Source organism: Diabrotica virgifera, chromosome 10 (assembly GCF_917563875.1).
Source record: "Diabrotica virgifera virgifera chromosome 10, PGI_DIABVI_V3a".
Classification (NCBI taxonomy): domain Eukaryota; kingdom Metazoa; phylum Arthropoda; class Insecta; order Coleoptera; family Chrysomelidae; genus Diabrotica; species Diabrotica virgifera.
In genome coordinates, this window is record NC_065452.1 from 118,030,108 (window position 1) to 118,043,640 (window position 13,533).

The following is a 13,533-nucleotide window of genomic DNA, read 5'->3' on the forward strand; positions in this document are numbered from 1 at the left end:
AAATCCCACAAAACATACAAATTAATCTTTGTAACTTTCAAGTAGAACCTTATGTACAACCGGTTGTCCAATGCTTTAAATGTTTGCGTTATGGCCATTCGGCCAGACAGTGCAAATCTAAAGAAAGCAGATGCAAAAAATGCACAGGTTTGGATCATCTGGAAGATGAGTGTCAATCAGAAAATGTTTGTATTTACTGTAAAAACAATGAACACACTTCAATCTCCCGTAAATGCCCTATTTTCACAAAACAAAAACAAATTAAACATATTATGGCTCAGGAAAACATTTCCTTTAAAGAAGCTGAAAATATGTATGTAAATCCTTCCTATGCCAAAACTATTACGAATAACAGGTTCTCGGTGTTAAATAATATTAACAACTTTCCACCATTGCCTGAAGTAAGGCAAACATCTTCTCAGAGTTCTTCAGCCGTATTAAGGAAACCCTTTATCAAAACAAATATTCCTACTTCCAAAAAACGAAAACCTTCCCCACTATCTCCCACTACAGAAATGTCACCAATAAAAAAAACCCCCCAATTAAAATCAAATGCTAATACTGTTCTTCCTAATCCTTATAGGGACGAATATATGAACTATAAAGAAAAGTCAGTACTTATACTATCTACATTCGTTAAACAACTTCAAAAAAGTTTTCCGTCTAGCCCAGTTTCTTTTGCAGAATCAGATATAAGAGAATTTGTTAATAATATGTTTGATACCGACAATCACACAGATGGAATGGACATTAATATTAGTGGATCTGAATCCGAATATTATTAACCTTCCCGATTCCTGACCATAATATTAAAAAAGACAAACTATATATTTTGCAGTGGAACTGCAGATCTTTAAAATCAAATAAAGCAAGTTTAATTAATTTTGTTAACAGTACAACTATTGACATCATTGTTATATCAGAACTATGGCTTAAGCCTGACGAAAACTTTTTTTTGAAAGGGTTCAATTTAGTTAAAAAATGTAGAGTAGATGGTTATGGTGGCGTTGGTATTTTTGTAGCGCAAGGGCTCGGTTTTAAAGAGGTTAATATCATCCAGCCGTTAAACATAGATTTAGAAGTGTGCGCAATTACTTTACCTTCTATAAACTTATCAATAGTGTCTATTTACCGACCACCTGACGTGATTGTCAATTTTACCGACTGGCTACAATTATTTCAGCAGTTCAAGTCCCATACTCTTTTTTGCGGAGACTTTAATGCGCACCATGATAGGTGGGGACCTATACCTGATGATCGACATGGTAAAATTTTAGTAGATGCAATAGATCATCTAGACCTTGTTGTATTAAACGATGGTACTCCCACTAGAATTAACTCTAGTGGAAATCATTCAGCTGTTGACATAACATTAACCTCTCATTTTTTAGTTGATAAATTAACTTGGACGGTTTTAGATGACACTATGGGATCGGACCACTACCCAATAGCTATCGACATCCAAATTAAGCCTTCAAATTTTTCAATAAACCCATCCACTAAGTGGAATGACACATGCGCAGACTGGGAATTATTCCAAACACTCTTGGAAAAAGATGTTACTCAGTTACTTACTGAAAATAACACAAGTAATGCATCAACATTTTTCGAAATGATTTCCAATGCAGCGACTCGGTCTATGCCTGTTAAAAAATCTTTTACTCCCATTTCCCCAAGACCAATTTGGTGGGATCAGGAATGTAGTAAGATGGTAGAAAAACGGAAAACGGCCTTAAAAAATTATAGAATTCTGTCCAATCATAATAATTATTTAGTTTATAAAAACGTAGCTGCCCAAGCTAAACGTTTATTTAAAAACAAACAACGTTGTAGCTGGAATAACTTCCTAAATAAACTTAATAAAAATACACCACTAACTGAAATTTGGAAGTTCGTTAAAGCTGTAAATAATAAAAATTTTCATTGTCCCAAAAAACCTCTTTCAAAAAAATTAATAGAGGAAATACTAAACAAAATAGGTCCTCCTTCTGCTTCTAATTTTGTGGTTAAATCAGTTAACAAATTCCCATTTAATCATGAAGATGAATTGTCTACTTCTTTCACAATGGACGAATTGGATTTAGCGATCAAAAATAGTCGGAACACAGCTCCCGGGTTAGATGGCTTTACTTATAAAATAATTTATAACTTACCATATTCTGCTAAAAATTTTCTTTTGCAATTATTTAATGACTGGTGGAGGAAACAAAAATATTATGACTGCTTTAAAAATATTATAATTTGTCTGTTACTTAAACCTTATAAAGATCCAGAAATTCCATCATCATACCGCCCAATCTCGTTAATATCATGCGTGACCAAAACATTCGAAAGATTAATTAAGTTTAGATTAGAACATTTTGTGGAATATAGATCCCTTTTACCAAGCATTCAATATGGTTTTCGCAGAGGACGGGGAACAATAGATGCGGTGAGTCACTTAGTTTCAGATATACAAATAAGTTTTTCCAGAAACCTATATACATTATGTTTATTCATAGATCTAACAGGGGCCTATGATGTAGTTGACCTAAATATTTTATCAAAAAAGATGGAAAAAATTGGAATTAATAAAACTGTATGTACCAATATCTTAAGTATCTTTCATAATAGAAAAATATTTTTACGTGATCATAATAACGTATTACATGGTCCACACACAGTATGTAACGGTTTACCTCAGGGGTCTGTATTGAGCCCTATTTTATTTAATATATACACTGCAGATCTGCATACGTTAGTAGGTGATAAATTCAACATGATACAATACGCGGATGATTTATGTTTTTACTTCAGCCATGGTTCATATGAGAAATGTTTAGATGACTTAAATGAATGTATGCATTTGATAACAGGTTGGTTTAATGACATGGGATTCAGTGTTTCTCAGGATAAGACTGCCTTGGTATGTTTTACTCGTCACCGAGTTAGAACTGCTAGAGCTGCTTGTCTAAACGAGTTCACGATTCCATTCGTCGACGAATATAAGTACCTAGGTATAGTACTAGATAAAAAACTGCTTTGGACTAACCACATAAAATATATTAAAAAAAGATCCGAACACGGCATAAATCTACTAAAAGTGGTTTCCAAAAAAAAATGGGGAGCAGATGTTACTGTATCGTATACATTCTACAAAGCATATATTCGTTCCATATTGGACTATGGTTGTACATTATACGGGGCGTCATCCAAAACGAATCTAATCACTATTGATCGTATACAATATAAGGCTTTAAAAATTTGTATGGGTCTAATGATGTCATCGCCTAACCAAGCAGTCCTTGCAGAAATACAAGAACCCCCATTAAATATACGTAGACAGTACTTAGCTGAAAAACAAATAATTAAATACAGAACATTTAATACGAGTATGATCCGAAAAATAGCTTTTATTAACACTTGTAATCTTACAACACCTTATTGGAGGATAAAAAATTCCCCTCCCTTGGCAGATGGCTTTGTTAATACCAAACATTATGAAATTTTTATATTAAATAGTCCCAAATATCCAATATTTCAATATAGTTATCAAAGTATCATATTTCGGCCAACAATTATATACCCTGAATATTCAGAAATCCCTAATTTAAATAACCTAATACTCACCACCACATTGAATGCTTTTGGAAAGGATGTAACTAAAATATTTACAGATGGGTCCAAAAGTGAGGTTGGAATAGGTGCAGCATTTTTTGTTTCACACATCAATCATGTCGAAAAATTTAAACTAGCGGATATATTCTCTATTTACAGCGCCGAGTCCTTGGCGATTAAAAAAAGCCTATTATGGTGCACGCTAAATCCAGTTCAAACTGTTTGTATTATGTCAGATTCTAAGTCCGTTTTGCAAGCTATTGAAGGACCTCCAATAAATATATATAATCAAGAATTAATTTGTGAAATAAAAAACTTATTGTACCAATTAAATCAGCAAAATAAAAAAATAATTCTCATATGGGTAAAAGGTCACAGCGGTATTATCGGTAACGAAAGGGTTGATTATGAAGCGAAAGAAGCTTGTAAATCAGATAAATTCGTAAAAATATTTTCACATACCGACTTAAGTACTAAATTAAAAAAATCTATTAAAGACAGATGGACAGAATCTTACAATAATTTTAGCAAGACATCGAAAAATCTTTATTTTCAGCTTTATCCACAACTTCCAAATAAAATACCGCATACGACTTTTGATTATATCAAAAGACATACTTCAGTTATAACTCGCTTAAAATTGAATCACGGCCTTTTTCCGGCGCACCTTCATAAATTAGGGATACTTAACTCCCCGTTATGTGACTGTGACAACATGTCCATAGGTGACATTAACCACATGTTCCTGGAGTGTCAAAAGAATAGCACAGCTATTTTTAAACTATATAATTCCTTAATAGAACACAACACACCTCTCCCTCTCAACATCGGTTCCCTGTTATCTAGCAATAATAAACTCGTCTTCGATGCTATAATAAATTTCGTTAAAGATGCTAATATCGATATTTAATCTTATATACATCTAATATAAATATGCGTATGAATAAAAATAAATTCTGTGGCTAATAGACTGCGTCTAAGGCCATCCCTTTCCTCTACACACACACACACAAACATTTAAAAAATAGTCACCCTTGTTGCAAGATAGCAATAATTGCGAAAAAAAACATACATAAACAAGTATTCGCATTTTACGTTTTTCAACCATTTATGCTACACTTAGGACCTTCATATTTTACCCAGAAAAACTTTATGATATAGTAAAACAACACTGTAAATTTAATTAAGATCGGTTTAATAGATTTTGCAAAATAAATTTTGCAATCCAGCTTTCGCAAAAAAAAATCTTTTTTTTTAAATGTTGCAGGACTGAAAATAAAGCAGATAGCAAGTTGAATTTTTTTTGCTTATAGAAGTGTACAGTACCTTTCATATGCAATTTTCAAAATTAAAATCGATTAATTGCCACGGCGTCAGGAAATTTTTTAAATTAACATTAATTTTTGGTGCTACGCGCAGGACAGCGGTGTTAGATTCACACAAGGTGATTTCCACCAAAATTTTTTCCAATCTTTATCTAATATATCATTTTCTTACTCTATATTTTGTTGTATTTTAATATTTTAATTCCACAAAAATAAAACTAAATTTATTCTTGTTTGTGAAATATTGTTTAAACAATTGCATATGTTTAAAAATAATAAACTTTTATTTTCTAAGTTAAAATATATGAACAAAGAAAATTTTTGCTAAAAAAAGTGTTATTTCAAAGAAGAGAGTATGTGTTTTTATTTTGCAATAAACAAATTTATTTATTTATATCGAAATGTAATAAAAATTATAATGTATGAATCATTATCAAAGGTCATTGGAATGCCCAATCAGAGCAAACTATCCGCTGTCCAGCGCGTAGCAGCAATAATTAATGTTTATTTCAAAAAATTTCTGACGCCGTAGTAGTTAATAGATTTTAATTTTGCAAATTGCAAATGAAAGGTACAGTACACTTCTATACGCAAAAAAAATTTCAACTTGCTACCTGCTTTATTTTCAGTCCTTGGACATTTTGAAAAAATGAATTTTTTTTGCGAAAGTTGGATTGCAAAATTTATTTTGCAAAATCTATTGAACCGATCTTAATGAAATTTACAGTATTATTTTACTGTATCATAAAGTTTTTCTGCGTGAAATATGAAGGTCCTAATTGTAGCATAAATGGTTGAAAAACGTAAAATGCGAGTACTTGTTTTTGTATAGTTTTTTCGCAATTACTGCTATTTTGCAATAAGGGTGACTATTTTTTAAATTTTTAACTAATTCTATATTGCACGAATTTAATTACGCAATTTTTGTGTTAGTACAACTTTCCTCGGAAATGAATACTTTTAAAGTTATAATCAAAAAACGAAGAAAAAAATCGAATTTTTCCTTCATTTTTTGACATTTTGATTATTTAAACAATGTTCCGGACCTTTTTGAGAGGGAGGATAACTCAAATATTATTATTTGAGTTATTCTCAAGCAATTTCTGCAAAAAAATTTGAGTCACCTCTTAACGTCCAAATGTACTAATATTTTTACAGATGCGCCCTGGTCTATATAGTTTATTCCAAAATAGGCCAATAAAGAAAGAAAAACAGCTGAAAAATCTTTTTAAAACAGATTTTTGAAAATTCTAAATGGTATATATATGTACGTCCAGCTAACTTTATATTGTTTTTTAAACAGTCATAAAAAGAAAAATATCATTTTTTGCCAATAAAACGTTTCTTAGAGTCGCTACCTACATTAAAATACATAAACAATAAAATTGACAGAGATTAATGAAAAAGCCCTAATGTTTGCAGTAATTTATAAATGTTAATAACTTTGTTTATTTGCATAATGATATGTAGTACTTGAAATTATGGCAATTAATGATTTATTGAAGTGTGCTGAATCTCAGCTAGATCGACCAAATAGTGTATAAGTTATTCAGTTGTTTATCCCAGTCAGAGAGCAAATATATTTAAACAACAGTTATTGCCCCAACGGTGACTGTTAGGCCAGGTTATTTAGCGCTAAAAACACCGTAATATCGAGGCTTGCAAATTTTTGCATTGTTTTCAGGATGATGTCAGGAAAAAAGTCTACTAATATAGGAAAATGGGGGGAATGCATAGTTGCATTTTAAAGTAAATAAAATGCATCCAGAAGTGCATAAACATGTTATAATTGGTGTATTAAGGGCTATATTTTGTTACTCAGGAGTTTTTAGCGTCGAATACGCTATAAAAACCGACAACCAAAGCGCCTGATGCCCAGGTTCACTGCTAAGGCACGTCATCTGAAGTTTCGAGGGCTTTCGGCACTAAATTGATGCAGATTATTTGGGGTCGCTGAACAAAGATACGCCATCATAACAGACCCCTGCTGCACCAGGTGCTCAAGAACCGTCAAAACTCCAGAAAATAACATGCCCTAGCAGCGACCTTGAGCACTAGGTGACCCGGGTGTCAGTTCTGATGGCGTATTCATATTCAACGACTACAAAAACCACCTAGTAATCTATTCTAATAAGTTCTAATAGTAATCTAGCATGCATTCAAGGCCGAAATCCTTCGAAACTCCTGAAGATGACGTGCCTTTGCATTGACCGTGAGCACTAGGTCCCTGGCAACCAAGTGACGTCATATAACGTCGAGGAAACGTCACTTGTGGTTGAATATATACACGTATCTGAACATTACGTCATGTAGACGTCTTTTGTAGGTGATTTTAAATACATACGTAAAATTAATGACGTTAGAATATGTTTAAAAAACGTTTTCATTTCAGACAGCTTAAGTCTGACGTCACAAAATTGGGAGAAGCTTAAAGCTTGTTTGTATTACCCGAAAACAATTACGTTAAATAAATGTTCATAAGAAATTTATCATTTATTGTTTACGTGGTTTGTGTCTTGTGTGATAAAATAAGACTTTTCATTTAGATATTTAGTTGAGGAAACGTGTTAATTAAGAGATTTTTATTCGTTTTTGCTCAGTGGGTTAGTTTAATGCAGTAATTCTTCTGGACAACTATATGAGGTTATGTTTATTTTCTGTTTAATGAACTCTTAGAATGAACTAAATACAATACTATATGTGCTATCGAGTTCAATTAAATTAATGTTTAGCCTTCTAAGATTGCTTCAGCAGTCTACAAGATTTGGCTATGAGATGGAAAAGAGAAATGACACTGTATACAGGTTTGTCAGGTATTCCTAATGATGAGTTGTTCCTGATTCTTTTTGAACTGCGTTAAATTAAGATATTAAGTATGCTGGATAATTTGTTAATAAATTATTTATTAGTTTATATGTTGTTTCAGTTTTGACACAGTAAGTAGATAGGTAGGTATATATAAATAGTGAAAATTCTATATACGAGGGCTGGTACAATCATGCAAAATCATTGTTAGATTGCTTCTAGTGCACAAGTGATCTTAAACAAGTGGTAGTATATCTTCGACACATGGGACGTAGGCTTATATAGGTTTCATGTTACCTATTTTTTATACTATTTTGAAACATCTGAAAGAGGTCACTTTTTGAAAGTAATAAAGACGTGATTTTACCGATGTATAAAAGTCGTCATCTTTTGACGTTTGAAAATCGTCACAATCTCGACGTGAAAAAAACGTAGGTACGATGACGTTTTAAAATCGTCACAATTATGACGTCACATCGATGAGACAAATAAACGTGATTTTCAACGTTAGAAATACGTCATAGAAACACGTTAATTGGTCATTTTTATGACGTGTTATATACGTTATAAAAATAATAAACAGGGATAAGTTCTGATAACGTATTCATGTTCAGTAACCCCTAAACTCCCTCGTGTAATCTGTTTGCATCAATTTAGTGCCGAAATCGCTCGAAACTCTAGAAAATGACGTGACTCTAGAGACCAAGTGCTCGGGGTTTCGGTTCTGATCGCGTATGCGTTTTTAGCAACTCCAAAAACTACCCGAGTAATCTATTTACCTCAATTTAATGCCTAAAGCCTTCTAAACTTTAGAAAATGACGTGCCTTAGCAGTGATACTGGGCAGTACGTGCTCCGGGGGGTCAATTCTGATGGCTTATTCGTGTTTAACGACTCGAAAAACCTCTAAGTAATCTGTTTATATCAATTTAGTGCCGATAACCGTCGAACCTTCAGATGACGTGCCTTTGCAGTGACCCTGGACACCAGGTGCTCCTGAGGTCGGTTCTGACAGCGAAGTCGTCTTCAACGACCCCAAAAACACCCCAGTAACAAAATATGGGCCCTAATATGCTTATTTTGACATGTTTATGTACTTTAAAATGCAATTATGCATTTCCACTCATTTTTCTACATTAGACTTTCTTCCTGACATCATCCTGAACACAATGCAAAAAGTTGTTAGTCTCTAGGTGCTGTATTTAAAAACTAGATTTATTTCGGTGTTTTTAGTGCTAAATGCCCTGGTCTCTATAGTCACTTTACACCAACAATAAACTCACGAAGAATTTCATGAAGTAGCTTCAAGTCAAATGTGACGTATACAAAGCACAATTTGACATACAATTTTGTCATTATTGAGTTCAGAAATAAATTCATGACTCATGAAGAAATTGATGAAATAGAACATGTCCTATATCAGGGGTCACCACTTGGCGGACCGTGGTCCGGATCCGAACCGTAGGCTAGTTTTATGCGGACCGCCATTAAATTCAGAATATATGTTTGGCCGTGAAATTGTGTATATGTTTGGCTCAACTTATGTGTGCGAAGCCACCTTTTCAAGAATGAACATTATTAAAAACGTTGCAGATCTCAGCTAACAGATGAATATCTCAACTCCCTAATGAGAATCAATTGCACTAACTAAAGTCACTCCAAGCTTCAGACAGGTTGTACATAATAAAAATGTCATTTTTCTTACTCTTACTAATGGGTGCGTTCGGACGACCACAGCTAGCGTTACCAGGTGTCCCGATTTGCGCGGGACGTCCCAATTTTCAGGGGTCAGGGGACGCGTACCGATTTGTACCTGATAGGGACACTAAATGTCCCGATTTTCACCCACAAAAACCAATTTCAGGAGGACTTGCAGTGAATTTTATAACTATGTTATAAAAACAAGGCACTCCTAAAAGCGGCAAAATCGAATGAAAAATATAATTTTAATAAAAAATAAATAATTTACTTATCTACGATTTTTTTTTTGTAATTTCGTCTGATTATTACTATTACGTAGGATTAAAAAATACAGTTTATAGAAACACCTTATAGTCCAGTGAATGAAAGGAAATACGGCGATACCGTGTAATTTTCAGGATCAACTCCGAATTGCATGAAAATTTGAACGGCTTGTGCCGTTGGTTGCTTTTACTCGAGGGATGACAGTCACCCCTAATCAGGAGTGAAAAACCGCGCGTTTAAAATAAGTCCGGAGATGGATAAATTTACTAATTCTAAACAATTTTAGTTCTACAGAATTTTAACTTTATTAATATTTTTCGACTTATTTACGATTGAAAATGTTTATTTTTCGACAAAAAAATCACTTTTTCAGGCGATTTTCACAAATAACTCAAAAAGTAAGTATTTGATCGAAAAAAGTATTCTTAGCAAAAATGAAGCATAATATAAAAAAATGAAAAAAATTGTGAACTCTATAGACCCAGCCAAAGCAAAGTTGTAGCTCATGAAAAATACGTTCTTTTTCGTCAAATTCCCAAGAAATGAAGCACTTTTCGGAAAAAACCAATTAAAACTTTTTTAATATAGCTTTATTTTTATGTTCTAAAAAAGTTTCTAGCATCAAAACTAAGTGAGTTATGCTCAAAGTCAAGTTGACTCATTTTTTTTTGGTAAAAAAATCGTGAAAATCTCCCCCTGTTTAGCACCCCAAATCAAATTAATTGTTACCGCTTTACAAACAATTTATTTTACTTATGTATTTTTTACATGATTGAAAGGGCCTGAACGAGTCACTAATCTCGAGTGTATGCAAATATGAACAGCCATATTTTTACCAATTTTTGTCTTACAGAAAAACAAAACGAATATATCATATTTATGAAAGCAAAACCTACATACTTTTTACTCCTTGAGATTTTTAGTATCCCTAATACTTTTTAAGTTATTTTGAAAAAAGGGCATTTTCGGATTTTTTTTTACTATAAAACCAATTTTTTTCAAAACTAAGCACTCCCAACCGGTAAACCTTACAGATCGTATAAACAATACATATATAAAGTAAATGGTAAAGCGGCAACGATTAATTTTATTTACGGTGCTAAATAGGGGGAGATTTTCACGATTTTTTTTACCAAAAAAGGGGCCAACTTTATTTTAAGCGTAATTCGCTTAGTTTTAATGCTAGAGACTTTTATATAAAACAAAATTAAAGGATTTTTTTAAACACTAAAAAATTTTAATAGGTTTTGCTCAAAAATTGCTTCATTTTTTGGTTATTTCAAGTTGAAAAATTCGATTTGGAATTTGACGAAATAGGAACGTATTTTTGATGATCTACAACTTTGCTTTTACTGGTTTTATAGACTTTATGAACATACAATTGTTTTTGCTATTTTGAAAGCTACATATTTGCTAAGAATATTTTTTTCGATAAAATTACTCGAAAAGTATTGACTTAGTTTAAAAATTATATAGATCAAAAGTTTTTTAGGGTTAGTCAGTTATTCCATTTTTGGGACTTACTTTAAACGCGCGTTTTTTTTTTACCCCCGAGAAGGGGTAACTGTCATCCCCCAAGTAAAAGCAACCAACGGTACAAGTTCAACTTTAAAGTAAACAGTAAGTAGAACCTAAAACCACATTTTCATGCAATTCGGAGTTGACTCTGAAAATTGCACTCCAAAACGGTAATTTACTGGGCTATTGTTGTTTATTTGTCCCGATCTACAACCCTAAATCCCGATTTATTTTTGCTTATGTACCGATTAAAAACAAATCGGACCTGGCAACACGTCCACAGCGGCTGGAGAGCTGAGTAAGCGGTCGCGTTTAGACGACACCGCTGGAAGTCAGCCGCTGAGAGATTTACTAAGCTTTCCCTACCAGCGCTGAATACAACCACTCAAGCCGATTTCTGCTGACAACCAGCCGCTGTGGTCGTCCGAACGCAACCATATCTTAGGCACTTGATAACCTCAAAAATAATAATTTACACATGAATTTTCAAGCTTTGAAAATGCTTATTTTCGCATTTTTTAGATTTTAGATCGTTTAAAACTCGAACTCTATTAACTTTTGAGAAAAATGGCAGAAAAATGAAATGAAAATGATGGAAAAATCTTCTTTGTTTAAGACGACCCAAAAATGCTAAAATATATTTTCGGTGGCAAAAAAGATAATGTTTTGAATTTCTTAAAAAAAATTGTTAAACAATTTCTGCCCAAAAATTTCGCCCGGCATCCTTCTGATTTGTTTATAGGGGATATTTTTTAACAAGAATCCACAAAGACCCCGAATTAGAATAACCAGACACAAGTAGCATTAAATCCGGACCCCGTAAGTGTCATAGGTTTTCGAGACGGACCTGCAGGGAACATAATAGGGCTTTTCATTCACAGTCATTTGTTTCGAGCTTCTGTCATATAATAGAGAGTTATCAAGTAACTCGAGGAGAACACGGTAACGTTATTTTAGCAATGGAGCATGCGCAGTATGAATATTGAATAACGGAAATGATTTTAACGTTAACGTGCTCCGTTACGGTAGGTCGGATAGCGGGCTTAAAATACGGTAACGTTAGCAGCGAATCGCACCAATTCAGCAGGACTCGGAGTGACTCGGCCATTTCAGTTCTGTCATGTTCATGTAATAAATAAATATGTTGTGTTATGAAATTTTATTTTGTATGTTAACAGGTGCTTTATCTTTGTTTTCTTGGCGTGGTTTTGGTTGACTGTTTTGGTTTCGTTGAGTTTAAAGTTTTAGTTCCTCTCAGCATTACTTACCAGTACAGGTATGGCCAGTTTCTGTTAGAATTATATCTGGTATCCCTAACAATTGTACAAGCCTTGGAATATCCTGTTTTTCAAACCGAAAATACTGTTTGGCTTGTTCAGATTCTAAGGTATCGAAATTAAAGACAGGATGTATCATTTAAAACGAGATTTAGTATTAAGTACTCTATATCACCGTCATTGGCTTCAAGTAACATTGCCTGTTAGATATCTTCCATATTTTTTAGAAAAATTTGAAATCCAAATTATACCAAACAAGGCAAAATTACAAAATATGGGTGAAAGAAAACAAAAACAGAAAAAAATTTAAACAAATTTAATTATTTTGCTGTCAAATACGAAATTTGACTGACAGCTGCCAACTATTAACGTGAAGCAGAAATTCGACCACTTGATAACTCTAAAATTACATATACGTTAAAACTTATACCGTAAAAAAATAGCGTTTACGTGTCAAAATAACAGATGGATAGAATTTTACTTGATAACTCTCTAATATGTCGTATAATTCGTGTATATTAATATTATAGGTTATAGTATCATGGGTACACAGATTATACAACATAATATTATGACAGAAGCTCGAAACAAATGACAATCGATGAAAAGCCCTATTGGTGACCCCTGCCCTATATCATGTATTTGACGTGAATGCAGTGTCGCCAACCTGCGTCGATTTGGCGTGAAGTAGAGCGTTTACTTTTTTGTTTACTGATTTTGGCATCATCTGGCTTGGAGTTTGTAGTTCATTTTTAACTTTATATAAGATTTGTTCTAGCATGTAGTTTTGTATGGTTTGACTCTAGATTATTGTACTGCTTTACTGCGCATGTTGAATCCACAAGCTGGTAACAAACTTTCGTTTGCTAGAACGCTTTTTTATCGGAGTAAATACCAATGTCAAATTGTTTTTTATTTATAATTTTAAGGTTATATTAGAAATACATTTTTCTTATAGGTATCCAAATTTTCAAGATTTACGCTAAATATTGAAAAATAATGTTATAAACGTAAATAATGGCAAGTAATACATGCAAAACATTTTAC